Source organism: Arachis hypogaea, chromosome 5 (assembly GCF_003086295.3).
Source record: "Arachis hypogaea cultivar Tifrunner chromosome 5, arahy.Tifrunner.gnm2.J5K5, whole genome shotgun sequence".
Lineage (NCBI taxonomy): Eukaryota > Viridiplantae > Streptophyta > Magnoliopsida > Fabales > Fabaceae > Arachis > Arachis hypogaea.
The window spans coordinates 66,393,031-66,407,472 of record NC_092040.1 but is presented as its reverse complement, the minus strand read 5'-3'; the positions used below and the strand labels follow the sequence as shown (position 1 = coordinate 66,407,472).

At 40.8% G+C, this 14,442-nt stretch overlaps 1 non-coding gene across 1 annotated transcript; it reads left to right on the top strand.

Annotated features, from left to right (window-relative positions):
• The first annotated feature begins 6,167 nt into the window (after positions 1-6,167).
• On the top strand, positions 6,168-6,275 carry LOC112804919 (small nucleolar RNA R71). The gene has a single exon (XR_003203535.1). It is a non-coding gene; the product is annotated as a small nucleolar RNA R71 (small nucleolar RNA).
• The last annotated feature ends 8,167 nt before the right edge of the window (positions 6,276-14,442 follow it).

Below are 14,442 nucleotides of genomic sequence, written 5' to 3'. Positions count from 1 at the left end.
AGTAGCATAGATCAAGCATTCAATGTCCAAGTTAGATTACCAAGTCTTTCAAACTAACAATATGCTTGTAATAACAATTATATAAAAATTAATAAAATAAAAAAAGGGTTTTGTGAAAAGCAAGCATTTAGAGTAGTAGATTGAAAGAAATCTAAAAATAGTGCAAAATGCCATATGGACATTTTCACAAACACATAGCATGCATGTTAAATAAGGTATGGAAAATATTAACTTGAACATACAAGGAACCCTATAAAAATAATATATAACTGTTGAACAAGTCCTAAACAATTCACAAGCAACATAAAAAAAATAATAATGACTCAAATAAATCTCCAACACCAATAGGAGGAAGAAGAAAGAAAAAAGAAAATATGGATAGGGAAAGTAGAAGAGAAAGAAAAAAGAAAACATGAAAATAAGAATAAGAATGAAAAAGTAGGGAGGGAAGAAGAGAAGAAAAACCTCGATAATGGTGGTGGGAAAGAGGGAGTAGAAGAGAGGAAGAAGGGAGAAGGAAGAAGGGGAAAAATAGGATTGGGGTGAGAAAAGATAAGACAATCTGGAAGATTTGAATGAGTTGGGCGGCGCAAGCGACGCGGACGCATGGTGCACGCAGTCGCGTGGAGAGCCCTTGAAGGAAATGACGCGGATGAGTCGGTCACGTGGACGCGTGATATGATTTGTGCTAGGGGCGCAAGGGCAGCTTCACGCTCGCACAACTCTCTGTGTGAAACATGTTTTGCTGAATTTCAGGGTGACGCGGTAGCGTGGTTGACGCGATCGCGTGGATAGCCAAATGGAGAAAACGGAGCGAACGCGTGGGGCACGCGTTCGCACGGCAGGGCTTGTGCGGCTAGCACAGGTGCAGCCGAGCTCCAGCGCAACTTACTGCCATACACCCTTTTACGTCGAATTGCAGGGTCACGCGTTTGCGTGGGTGACGCGGACACGTGGGGAGGCCATTTTACAAATGACGCGATTGCATCATCCACGCAAACACGTGGGTCAAATGGTGCCAAGGGCATGCCTCCAGACATATTCCTACACAACTCTCTGTTTCTTTTCTTTAATGCTGCGAAGGCACTATGACGCGAGGGCGTCAATGACGCTGGCGCGTTGTATGCCTTAACACCCCCTTTTATATATATATGCAATATGCAATATGCAGATGAGATGCAAAATATAGGTATTAGTACTGAGAAGAGTTATTGATGAGGGAAGATAAGGAGAGGGGAAGGAACGATCATACCATGGTGGGTTATCTCCCAACCAGCACTTTGCTTTAACGTTCTTAAGTTGGATGCTCCACTAGCTTAGTCTTCTGCTGTGGGCGGATCTTCCATGAGGAAGATCTCTAGTTCCTGGTTTTTCGCCATCTTTTCGCCATGGAATAACTTCAAGCGATGTCCGTTGACTTTGATAAGTTCAAAGCTTGAAGGATGGCTCAAGTGGAAGACTCCGTATGGTTCCACCCTCTCTACTCGATAGGGACCATCCCATCTGGATCTCAGCTTGCCTGGAATGAGTCGCATTCTGGAGTTATAAAGTAGGACTAAGTCCTCAGGTTGGAATTCTCTTCTCTTAATGCGCTTGTCATGCACAGCCTTCACCTTCTCTTTATACATCCTGGAGTTTTCATAAGCTTCTAGGCGAAGGTTCTCTAATTCTTGCAGTTGCAACTTCTGTTCAGCTCCGGCTCTCTCATAGTCCATGTTGCATTCCTTCACCGCCCACAAGTCCTTGTGTTCTAACTCAATTGGGAGATGACAGGCCTTTTTATAAACCAAGCGGAAAGGACTCATCCCAATTGGTGTCTTGTATGCTGTCCGATATGCCCAAAGCGCGTCTTGGAGCCTGGTGCTCCAGTCCTTTCTTTGAGGCTTGACTACCTTTTGCAGTATGCGCTTTATCTCTCTGTTAGACACCTCTGCTTGCCCATTAGTCTCGGGGTGATAGGTTGTTGATACTTTATGAATTATCCCATGCCTCTTTAGTAAACCGGTTAGTCTCCTATTACAAAAGTGAGTGCCTTGGTCGCTCACGATTGCTCGTGGTGATCCAAAGCGACAAATAATATGGTTTCTAACAAAGGAAACAATGGTGTTAGCATCATCAGTACGGGTAGGAATTGCTTCCACCCATTTAGAAACATAATCTACAGCTAACAGCATATAAAGGTGGCCATTAGAATTTGGAAATGGACCCATGAAGTCAATGCCTCAAACATAAAAAATTTCACAGAAAAGCATAATTTGTTGAGGCATTTCATCCCTCTGGGATATATTACCAAACCTTTGGCATGGAGGACAAGATTTACAAAGGTCAGCAGCATCTTTAAAAACAGTAGGCCACTAGAATCCACAGTCTAAAACCTTTCTAACAGTTCGTTAAGGGCCAAAATGTCCTCCACTCTCAGATGAGAGGCAGGCCTCTAAAATGGACTGGAATTCTAATTGAGGTACACACCGTCTAATTACCTTGTCAGCACCACACCTCCATAGATATGGGTCATCCCATACATAGTATTTGGACTCGCTTTTCAGCTTGTCTCTCTAATGCTTAGTGAAATCGGGAGGATAAGTATGGCTAACTAGATAATTAGCTACAGGTGCATACCAAGGGGCTACATCAGATACTGCCTGTAAGCTATCAAATGGGAAATTATCATTGATAGGAATGGAGTAATCTTTAATGTGCTCAAGATGACTCAAGTGGTCAGCCACTAAATTTTGGTTACCACTCCTATCTTTAATTTCCAGATCAAATTCTTGTAGCAGTAGCATCCAACGTTTTAGCCTTGGTTTAGACTCCTTTTTAGCTAATAAATATTTTAGAGCTGCATGGTCTGAGTACACTACTACCTTAGTAACAAGTAAATAGGCTCAGAATTTATCCAGAGCAAAAATAATAGCTAGAAGCTCTTTTTCAGTAGTAGTGTAATTAGATTGAGCAGCATCTAAAGTCTTAGATGCATAAGCAATTACAAAAGGGTCGTTACCTTCATGTTGAGCCAGTGCTACTCCTACTGCATGGTTGGAGGCGTCACACATGATTTCAAATGGTTGACTCCAGTCTGGTCCCCTCACAATCAGAGCTTGAGTTAAGTCTTTAGCTTATTAAACGCTTGTTTGCAATCCTCACTGAACTCGAACTCAATGTCTTTCTACAGTAGTCTGGATAAGGGTAGTGCTACCTTACTGAAGTCCTTAATGAATCTCCTGTAAAAAGCTACATGGCCAAGGAACGAACGGACTTCCCTCACAGAGGAGGGGTATGGTAAACTAGAAATAACATCCACTTTTGCTGGGTCTACAGAGATACCAGTATCAGAAACAACATGTCCTAGAACAATACCTTATTTTACCATAAAATGACACTTTTCAAATTTTAAAATAAGGTTTGAACTAACACACTTGTCCAATACTTTAGATAAACTATCCAAGCAAAGGTTAAATGAATCACCATAAACGCTAAAGTCATCCATAAAAGCTTCCATACAAGTCTCGATGAGATCAGAGAAAAGACTCATTATACACCTTTGGAAAGTAGCTAGTGCATTACACAAGTCAAAAGGCATTCTTTTATAAGCATATGTCCCAAAAGGACATGTAAAAGTAGTCTTTCCTTGATCTTCAGGAGCTATATGGATTTGAAAATAACCTGTATAACCATCTAGAAAGCAATAGTGAGATTTACCTGACAGGCGATCAAGCATCTGATCAATGAATGGCAAGGGATAATGATCCTTGCGAGTGGCTTGGTTGAGACACCTGTAGTCAATGCAAACTCTCCATGCATTCTGCACTCTGGTTGTCAGAAGTTCTCCTTGCTCATTTCTTATTGTTGTGACTCCAGACTTCTTGGGCACCACTTGTACTGGGCTGACCCATTCGCTGTCTGAAATGGGATAAATGATATCTGCTTCAAGTAATCTGGTTACTTCCTTCTTGACAACTTCTAAGATGGTGGGATTCAATCTTCTCTGAGGTTGATGGACAGGCTTTGCTCCTTCTTCTAAGAATATTCTATGTTCACAAACTTGAGGGCTGATGCCTACTATATCTGCCAAGCTCTATCCAATTGCTTTCTTATGCGTCCTCAATACACTAAGCAGTTTTTCTTCTTGTTGGGAAGTGAGCTCCCTTACAATGATACTGGAAACTTCTACTTGTCCTCAAGGTATGCATACTTGAGGTGTGGAGGAAGGGGCTTTAATCCTATTTTCCGCTCATGGTTTGGTTCTGGATTCTCTGGGGCTGGTGAAAATGGTGATGAATCTTCAGTATGTTCGGAGGGTGTCCCCACACTTGGGTTTTGCTCCATGTGATCCTCTTCCATGTCTTCCTGGTGAGTTGCTGATATGATTTCATCAATGATGTCACATTGGAATATGGAGTGATCTTCTGGGGGTGCTTCATAGCTTCATCCAGATTGAAGCTCACTGTTCTGCCATCTACCTCAAAGGAATAGGTTCCCGAAAAAGCATCCAGCTTGAACTTCGAAGTCTTCAAAAATAGTCTTCCAAGCAGGATTGACGAAGGTCTTCTTGAGTCATTTTGGGGCATCTCCAGGATATAAAAGTCAATGGGAAACGTGAGCCCCTTAATGCTCACTAATACATATTCAGCAATTCCAACCACTGTGATAATGCTTTTATCTACTAACACAAAATGAGCTGCCGACCTTTTTAAGGGAGGGAGCCTTAAAGCATTATATATAGACAAGGACATAATACCCACGCATGCTCCTAAATCACACATACAATCAGAAAATATCACACCTCAAATGGTACAGTTAACCATGCATGGTCCTAGGTCACTACATTTTTCAGGTATATTTTTCATTAAAGCAGATATAGAACTACCTAAAGGAATAGTTTCTAATTCATTAATTTTATATTTATGTATGCACAATTCTTTTAGAAACTTTTCGTATTTAGGCACTTGCTGAATAACATCAAAAAGGGGAACAACTACCTCAACCTTTTTGAAGATCTCTACTATTTTGGGATCAAGTTCCATCTGCTTTCTGGGCTTCATAGCAAGGTGTGGAAATGGAATAGGAGTGGTGCCTTTTATAGCTTCAACTTGCTGGGGTTCTGCCTTCCTTGATTGGGCTGCTTCTGCTTCAGCCATACCTTGTGCTTTATCTTCTTCTTCAATATCCTCTACATCAACCGTGTCCGCAGCTGGGGCATGTTCTGGTGGGCTTGATTCCTCTGGATTCCTCTCTTGCAGTGTGGTTCCAGATCTCAGGGTAATAGCATTGATGCCACCCTTAGGGTTGGGTAATGGTTGAGAGGGGAGTCCACCAGAGCTTGAAGACTGGTTGTTAGAGTTATTCAGTGATCCAATCTGTGAGACAAGGGCTTGCATGGTAGATTTCAGACCATTTAGAGTAGAACTAAGGTTGTTTTCCATGGCTTACTGTCTCCGATCAATAGATTGTAGTAACTCATCATTAGGAGATGAAGAGGGATAAGTGATCTGAGGGGTCTGCTGAGATGCTTGAGACTGTCTTAGATGAAGTGCCCTGTAGGCCTGATTCTGATTCTGCTGCCTGAAGTTGTTATTGTTATTCCACCTCTGGTTTTCATTGTTATCTCTGCCTCCTTTGTTATGATTGTCCCTTCATCCTTGGTTAGAATTGTCTCTCCAACCTTAGTTGGGGTTATCCTACCATCCATGGTTGTAGCTGCCACCTTGATTGTACCCTTGATTGGGGCGGTCATAGAGGTTATGAGTGGCTGCCACAGTGTGGTCTTCTTGTTGGAGTTGCAGACACTCATCAGTATAATGACTGTAATCGGCACAGATCGCGCATACTCTTTGTGGAACCAACTGTTGGCTTTGCTGTGGTGGAGAAGGCTAAACTTACGGAGCTTGTTGTTGACTCAGTTGCATCTGCTTCACTAAGTTGGTCATTTCACATAAGCTCTGAGTTAGAGCAGCAGTCTCTTTGCTAGAGGATACCTCTGTAACAGCTCTTGACCAACTTTGTTTCTGCCTATGATTCCTAGTAGACTCAGCTAAGTCGCTGATCAATTGTCATGCCTCATCCGTAGTCTTGTACTTTTTCATAGACCCATTGCTAGCACCTTCCAATGTGGTCTTATCTTGAGATTTCATGCCCTGTGTAAAGTAGCCGAGCAACATTATCTTGTTAGTCATATGGTGGGGACATGCTTCCAGAAGATTATTGAAGCGCTCCCAATATTCATAGAGAGTCTCAGATTCATCCTGAATGATCATGGAAATGTCATTCCTTAGTTTATCGGTAACCTCTACTGGAAAACATTTCTCCAAAAATTCTCTTCTAAGCGTATCTCAGTTAGAAACAGTTGCTCCGAGTTGAGTGTAGTACCACTCTCTTGCCTTTCCCTCAAGAAAGAATGGGAAGGCTTTTAACAGAATAGAAGTTTCGTCAGTACCATCATGCTTAACAGTAGAACAAGCTGTCTGAAAATCCCTAAGGTGCTTGATAGGCTCTTGAGCAGGTAAGCCATGAAACTTGGGCATCAAGTTGAGTAGTGCAGTCTTTATTTCAAAGTCCACAGCCACCGCTAGGTGGTGTGCCTGGTATGGCTATAATGTAAAATCAGGGGCTCCAGCCTCCTGGATAGTGATGCTCCTAGGTGCTGCCATGTCACCTGCACGTAAATCAACTGAATCAGTAGAAAGGAAGCTTGTTTCTTCCTTAAATAACGTTTCAGATTCATCCTCAGAGAGGACTAGCCGATGCTGAGCTTGCCTTATACGTGAAATAGTTATTTCAATCTCAGGGTCAAATACTGGCAAGCTTGGATCAGGAAGTGAACGCATCATTCAATGAAAGAAATGTGCAGCTCATAGTAACAAAATAAAAAGAAAAATGCAATTAAATAAATTCCAATCAATAAATTAGCACACTATTGCAACTCCTCGGCAACGGCGCCAAAATTGACGTGAGCGAAAATTGGCAGATTAAGAATTAATTAGAGAAATGGCGTTGTGAGTACAGTTCTTAACCAGCGAAAATCCACTTATCAATTTAGAAAAGATTTGTCACAAAATTTAGAAATAAAATACTGGGAGTATGAGTCCCAGGTCGTCTCCCAACGAGTTGCAGGAAGATGTGCTATTTTAAATTAAATTAGAGAATTTATATGATTTAACTAAAATCTTGACCGGGAGAAGATTAATTGGAAGTTCTATCCTTTTTGGGATTTTGTCAATATCAATTAATAATTAGTCATTATTTTCATTTAGTTAACCCTCAACGAATGAAAGAAAGTCAAATTAAAAGTCAACTTCTATTCACAAGTCCTAACCCTCTCCCTTGGGAAGGATTGGAGTTAGTGACTAACAAGCCAACCAACAATGAACCAATAACAATTGAACTCTTGAGTATTCCAACTCAAGGTTCTCGTTTCAATCAACTCCCAATCAAGTTGGGGAACTACTCTATCATCGTAAATGTAGATTTCACAAAATCAATGGGGGAAATAAGAAGAGACATAATAAACAATAATGAAAGAGATTAATTAAAAGTAAAAATAGTTTTGTATTACTAAATTCTGAAAATAATCCAATATCAACTCTTGACAAATTAAGAATATGGAAGAGTAAATGAAAAGTAAATAACAAACTATTATGACCAGTTCCGGAGGTAGATTCTTCTCAAAAACCAAAGCCAAAAATCTTCAAATCCTAATTTATGAATGTCAAAAAGAGAAACCTAGGGGAGGAGTAAAATCAGATCTAAAAACTCGAAATTATCCGGAATGAATTTTTTTTCTTTGTCTCTGCATGTTCCCTAGCTCTAATCTGTGTTTCTACGCCGAAAATTGGGTTGAAATGCGGGCCAGAATCTATGCCAGCGACTTCTGTAATTCTACAGATCGCGCACGTCATGCGGCCGCGTCGTCCACGCGTTTGCGTCACTCAGCGTTATTCGTACCATGCGTGCGCGTCGTCCACACACTCGCGTTGTTCGTGCAACTTCGAATCCGCGCGGTCGCGTTAGGCACGTGAGCGCGTCACTGTGATTTCTTCCATTTTGCGCGGTCGTGTGAGCCATGCGCCCGCGTGACTTCTCGCTGGTCATCTCCTCAATTCCTTGTGTTCTTTCCACTTTTGCACGCTTCCTCTTCATTCCTTACGCCATTCCTGCCCTTTGAAGCCTGAAACACTTAACACACAGATCACGACATCGAATGGTATGAAGAAAAATAAAAATATACAACTAAAAGGTCTTTAAAAAGCAAGTTTTCAATCATAGAATATTTTTAGGAAGGAATTGTAAATACATGGAAATTATATGAATAAGTGGGCGAAGACTTGATAAAACCATACAATTAAACACAATACGAATCATAAAATAGCGGTTTATCAGTATATCTTGGAGAAAAAGTAAGCGTGAATTGAAAGAGAAACAATAGTACTTGCATTAATTCATGAAGAACAGCAGAGCTCCGCACCTTAATCTATGAGGTGTAGAAACTCCACCGTTGGAAAATACATAAGAGAAAAAGGTCTAGGCATGGCCGAATGGCCAGCCACCCAAATGTAACATAAAATTGATCCAAAGATCAAAAAGATCAAAATATACAAATACAAAAAGAAAAATTGCTATTTATACTAAACTAGTTACTAGGGAATACAGAAAATAAGTAACATAGTGCAGATAGTGCAGAAATCCACTTTTGGGGCCCACTTTGTGTATGCTTGGGTTGAGCATTGAGTTTTACATGTTCATAGGCCTTTTCTGGAGTTGAACGCCATCTTGGATGCCAGTTAGGGCGTTTAACTCCAGTTTTGGTGCCAGTTTTGGCGTTTTACGCTAGAAAAGGGTCTCTGGCTGGTGTTTGAACGCCAGTTTGGGCCATCAAATCTCGGGAAAAGTATGGACTATTATAATTTCTGGAAAGCCCAAGATGCCTAATTTCCAACGCAATTAAGAGCGTGCCAATTGGATTTCTGTAGCTCCAGAAAATCCACTTCGAGTGCAGGAGGGTCAGAATCCAACAGCATATGCAGTCCTTTCTCAGCCTTTGAATCAGACTTTTGCTCAGGTCCCTCAATTTCAGTCAGAAAATACCTAAAATTATAGAAAAACACACAAACTCATAGTAAAGTCCAGAAATGTTATTTTTGCATAAAAACTAATAAAAATATAATAAAAAGTAACTAAAACATACTAAAAACTATCTAAAAACAATGCCAAAAAGCGTATAAATTATCCGCTCATCACAACACCAAACTTAAATTGTTGCTTGTCCCCAAGCAACCAAAAACAAAATAGGATAAAAAGAAGAGAATATACAATAAATTTCAAAATATCAATAAAGCTTAGTTCCAATTAGATGAGCGGGACTAGAGCTTTTTGCTTCTTTATAGTTTTGGCATCTCACTTTATCCTTTGAAGATCAGAATGATTGGCATCTATAAGAACTCAGAATTCAGATAGTGTTATTGATTCTCCTAGTTTAGTATGTTGATTCTTGAACACAGCTACTTTATAAGTCTTGGCCGTGACCCTAAGCATCTTGTTTTCTAGTATTACCACCAGATACATAAATGCCACGGACATATAACTGGGTGAATCTTTTCAGATTGTTACTCAGCTTTGCTAAAGTCCCCAGTTAGAGGTGCCTAGAGTTCTTAAGCACACTCTTTTGCTTTGGATCACGACTTTAACCACTCAGTCTCAAGTTTTTCACTTGGACCTTCATGACACAAACACATGGTTAGGGACAACTTGAATTAGCCACTTAGGCCAGGATTTTATTGCTTTGGGCCCTCCTATCCATTAATTCTCAAAGCCTTGGATCCATTTTACCCTTGCCTTTTAGTTTAAAGGGTTATTGGCTTTTTCTGCTTGCTTTTTCTTTTTCTTTCTTTATTTTTTGCCATTTTTTTCCGCAAGCTTGTGTTTTTCACAGCTTTTTCTTGCTTCAAGAATCAATTTTTTTATTTTTCAGATTATCAATAACATTTCTCTTTTTCATTATTCTTTCAAGAGCCAACGTTTTTAACATTTATAAACTTCACTATCAAAAATATGCACTGTTCAAGCATTCATTCAGAAAACAAAAAGTATTGCCACCACATCAAAATAATTAAACTAATTTCAAGATAGAATTCGAAATTCATGTACTTCTTGTTCTTTTACAAATAAAAAAATTTTTCATTTAAGAAAGGTGAAAGATTCATGGAACATTCATAGCTTTAAGACATAGACTCTAAACACTAATGATCATGTAATAAAGATACAAACATAGATAAAACATAAAACATAGGAAACGAAAAACAGAAAAACAAATAACAAGAAAATTAAAGAATGGGTCCACCTTAGTGACGGCGACTAGTTCGTCCTCTTGAAGATCCTATGGAGTGCTTTAGCTCTTCAATATCTCTTCCTTACCTTTGTTACTCCTCCCTCATGGCTCTTTGGTCCTCTCTGATTTCATGGAGGATAATGGAGTACTCTTGGTGCTCCATCCTTAGTTGCTCCATGTTGGAACTCAAATCTCCTAAAGAGGTGTTGAGTTGCTCCCAATAGTTATGTGGAGGGAGATGCATCCCTTGAGGCATCTCAGGGATTTCTTGATGAGAGACTTCCACATGCCCTTGTTGAGGTCCATGAGTGGGCTCTCTTGTTTGCTCCATCCTTCTTTTAGTTATGGGCTTGTCTGCTTCAAAGAGGATGTCTTTCTCTATGACAATTCCAGCTGAATTGCATAGGTAACAGATTAGATGAGGAAAGGCTAACCTTGCCAAAGTGGAGGTCTTGTCAGCCACCTTGTATAGTTCTAGAGGCATGACCATGAACTTCCACTTCCTCTCCAATCATGATACTATGGATCATGATAGCCCAATCTATAGTTACTTCAAACCAGTTGCTAGTAGGAATGATAGAGCGTTGGATGAACTCCAACCATCCTCTAGCCACGGGATTGAGGTCAGGCCTTCTCAGTTGAACCGGCTTGCCTTTGGAGTCTCTCTTCCATTGGGCTCCTTCCACATAGATGTCCATGAGGACTTGGTCCAACCTTTGATCAAAGTTGAATCTTCAAGTGAAAGGATGAGGATCTCCTCTCATTATTGGCAAGTTAAATGCCAACCTCACAGTTTCCGGACTGAAATCTAAGCATTCCCCTGAACCGTTGTGAGCCAATTCTTTGGGTTCGGGTTCACACTTTCATCATGGTTCTTAGTGATCCATGCATTAGCATAGAACTCTTAAACCATTAAGATTTTGACTTGTTGGATGGGGTTGGTGAGAGCTTCCCAACCTCTTCTCCAAACCTCACGTCGGATCTCTGGATATTCACTATTTTTAAGCATGAAAGGGACCTTGGAGATCACCCTTTTCTTGGCCACAACTTCATAGAAGTGGTCTTGATGGACTTTTGAGATAAATCTTTCCATCTCCCATGACTCGGAGGTGGAAGCAACTGCCTTCCCTTTCCTCTTTCTAGAGGTTTCTCTGGCCTTAGGTGCCATTAATGGTTTTGGAAAAACAAAAAGCAGAGCTTTTTCCCACACCAAACTTAAAAGGTTTGCTCATCCTCGAGCAAAAGAAGAAAGAAAGGATGAGAAGAAGAAGAAATGGAGGAGATGGAGGTATGTGAATGGTTCGCCCAAGGGGGGTTTTAGGTGGTTATGATGTGTGAAAATGAAGGAGTGAGAAGGGGTATTTATAGGGTAAGAGAGGGAGGGGATCCATGTGAGAATGGGTGGGTTTGGGAGGGAAGTGTTTTGAATTTGAATGGTGAGGTAGGTGGGGTTTTATGATAGATTTTTGGGAAATAGTGGATGGATGTGAGTGATGGAGAGATTATGGGGAAGAGGGTAGGATTTAATAGGTGAATGATGTTTGGAGAAGAGTGTTATGGAAAGGTGTGAAGAGGAGAGAGAGTGAGTTAGGGTAGGTGGGGATCTTGTGGGGTCCATAGATCCTGAGGTGTCAAGGAATTTGCATCCCTACACCTTTCTGGCATTTAAATGCCCTCTGTGTGCCATTTCTGGCGTTTAATGCCAGCTCTGCTGCCCATTCTGGCATTTAACACCAGGCAGATACCCTTTTCTGGCATTAAACGCTAGTCTGTCTGCCAATTCTGGCGTTTAATGCCCAAAATGCTGCTAGACTGGGCGTTAAACGCCCATTCTGCTATCCTTACTGGCGTTTAAATGCCAGTAAGCCTGTCCTCCAGGGTGTGCTATTTTTGATGCTATTTTTGATTCCACTTTAATTCTGCAGCTGTTTTTGTGACTCCACATGATCATCAACTTAAAGAAGACATAAACTAATAATGGAAAATAAAATGAGAAAGTAATTAGCATAGATAAATAAGATTGGGTTGCCTCCCAATAAGCGCTTATTTAATGTCAATAGCTTGACAGTGAGCTCTTCCAAAGCTTCACAGATACTTAGAGCATGATGGTGGCTTCCCAACACCAAACTTAGAGTTTGAATGTGGGGGCTCTGTTTGACTCTGTATGGAGAGAATTGGATGAAGCTTTTCATGCTTCTTCTTCATGTTTACAGAAGAAGATCCTTGAGCCTTAAACACAAGCTAGTCCTCATTCAATTGAAGGACTAACTCTCCTCTGTCCACATCAATCACAGCCCTTGCTGTGGCCAGGAAGGGTCTTCCAAGGATGATGGATTCATCCTCATCCTTCCCATTGTCTAGGATTATGAAGTCAGCAGGGATGTAAAGGCCTTCAACTTTCACTAAGACATCCTCTACAAGTCCATAAGCCTGTTTCATTGATTTGTCTGCCATCTCTAGTGAGATTTTTGCAGCTTGTACCTCAAAGATTCCTAGTTTCTCTATTATAGAGAGTGGCATGAGGTTTTTACCTGACCCCAGGTCACACAAAGCCTTCTCATAGCTCATGGTGCCTATGGTACAAGGTATTAAGAAACTTCCGGGATCCGATTTCTTCTGAGGTAATTTCTGCTGAACCAAGGCATTCAGTTCACTGATGAGTAATGGAGGTTCATCCTCCCAAGTCTCATTACCAAATAACTTGGCATTCAGCTTCATGATTGCTCCTAGGTATTGAGCAACTTGCTCTTCAACAATATCTTCATCTTCTTTAGAGGAAGAATACTCATCAGAGCTCATGAATGGTAATAGGAAGTTCAGTGGAATCTCTATGGTCTCTATATGAGCCTCAGATTCCTTTGGTTCCTCATTAGGGACTTCCTTATTAGCTAGTGGGCATCCATTAAGGTCTTCCTCACTGGAAATCACTGCCTCTTCCTCCTCTATAGGTTCGGCCATTTTGGTTATATTGATAGCCTTGCACTCTCTCTTTGGATTCTCTTCTGTATTGTTTGGGAGAGTACTAGGAGGGGTTTCATTAACTCTTTTACTCAGCTGACCCACTTGTGCCTCCAAATTTCTGATGGAGGACCTTGTTTTAGTCATGAAACTGAGAGTGGCCTTAAATAGATCAGAGACTATGTTTGCTAAGCCAGAGCGACTCTGCTCAGAATTCTCTGTCTGTTGCTGAGAAGATGATGGAAAAGGCTTGATATTGCCAACCCTATTTCTCCCATCGTTATTGTTATTGAAGCCTTGTTGAGGCTTCTGTTGATCCTTCCATGAGAAATTTGGATGATTTCTCCATAAAGGATTATAGGTGTTTCCATAGGATTCTCCCATGTAATTCACCTCTTCCATTGCAGGATTCTCAGGGTCATAAGCTTCTCCTTCAGAGGAGGCTTCTTTAGTACTACCGAATGCAGCTTGCAATCCAGTCAGATTCTAAAAAATCATATTGACTTGTTGAGTCAATATTTTATTCTGAGCCAATATGGCATTCAGAGTATCAATTTCAAGAACTCCTTTCTTTTGAGTCATCCCATTATTCACAGGATTTCTTTCAGAAATGTACATGAACTGGTTATTTGCAACCACCTCAATGAGTTCCTGAGCTTCTGCAGGCGTTCTCTTCAGATGAAGGGATCCACCAGAAGAGTGGTCCAATGACATCTTGGACAATTCAGACAGACCATCTTAGAATATATCCAAGATGCTCCATTCTAAAAGCATGTCAGAAGGACACCTTCTGGTCAATTGCTTGTATCTTTCCCAAGCTTTATAGAGGAATTCACCTTCTTTCTGTCTGAAGGTTTGGACATCCACTCTAAGCTTGCTCAGGTTTTGAGGTAGAAAGAATTTGGCCAAGAAAGCATTGACCAACTTGTCCCAAGAGTTCAGGCTGTCTCTAGGTTGTGAGTCTAACCATATCCTAGCTCTGTTTCTTACAGCAAAAGGGAAAAGCATAAGTCTGTAGACCTCGGGATCAACCCCATTGGTCTTAACAGTATCACAGATCTATAAGAATTCAGCTAAGAACTGATGAGGATCTTCCAATGAAAGTCCATGAAACTTGTAGTTCTGCTGCATTAGAGAAACTAATTGAGGCTTAAGCTCAAAGT